The sequence below is a fragment of the Penaeus monodon genome, chromosome 22 (assembly GCF_015228065.2).
Source record: "Penaeus monodon isolate SGIC_2016 chromosome 22, NSTDA_Pmon_1, whole genome shotgun sequence".
Taxonomy (NCBI): Eukaryota; Metazoa; Arthropoda; class Malacostraca; order Decapoda; family Penaeidae; genus Penaeus; species Penaeus monodon.
In genome coordinates, this window is record NC_051407.1 from 42,542,018 (window position 1) to 42,542,996 (window position 979).

The following is a 979-nucleotide window of genomic DNA, read 5'->3' on the forward strand; positions in this document are numbered from 1 at the left end:
AGCGGTATAGGGTTAAAGGGTTATCATACTCAAAAAACTTAAGTCATTGGTCATTGAACATTCATAACTGTGACATATATAATGGTCATCCTATTCCATGCAAGTGTAACTTATCAGCAAATATGATGAAAAGGCCTCATTTTATAATAACTATGATTTTGAAGATTAATAAAAGCCCTGTGATGTAAGTGGATGGAATATGCTTTGGGAATATGCACTTTTGTGAAAAATGTGTTTGCAGAAGCAATTGTGATTATTTTTATTTGATATACAGTCATATTAATCATCATAATAACCTTGATATAACAGGAGGAAGAGGATGAAGAGGCAGCTGCTCCAAAGAAAGTTCAGACAAGTTTCACTATCAAGTTGATGAAGTTTGATACAGCAAAGAAGGTAGCACTTATTAAGGAAGTAAAGGCCTTGCTTGAAGGCATGAACCTTGTCCAGGTATGTAAGATATGGGCAGGTGTTTGGAAAAATCTTTGAAACCACATGTATAATGTTTATGTTCATACTTTTTGGGAATATTTTTGTTTGATAAACATTTGCCTTTTATTATACGTGTTTATTTTATGTTTACAGAAAGAATTTTGTTGAAAGCTGTCCTACAGTTGTGAAGCTGACATTCAAAGGATGAAGCTGAAAAGCTGAAAGAAGCTCTTACAGCAGTTGGTGCTGAATGTGTAATTGAATAGAACATTCGTTTTGTTCATATTTGAAGACAAAGATCAGTCATTGGAAAATTTCCATTTTTTGTTTGGAATGAATCATGTAAATAGGCAGTATGATATCTGTATGAAAGAAATGTGATTGTATGCTTTTTTTTCTTAACATAATTAGTTTTCCAATAAAATAATAGTTAAAGTTTATAATATTATTAACCTGTTTGGACAGTGAGACAGAAAGACTTTAAAGACCAGATTTAGAAAATAATACCTATACATTATCTTTATTAAGAGTTATATTTAAGTTCAAG

General features: G+C 31.1%; 1 pseudogene; it reads left to right on the forward strand.

The window, feature by feature from the left end:
* Positions 1 to 698, forward strand: part of LOC119587445 — a 4,176-nt pseudogene extending 3,478 nt beyond the window's left edge.
* Positions 699 to 979: the final 281 nt, after the last annotated feature.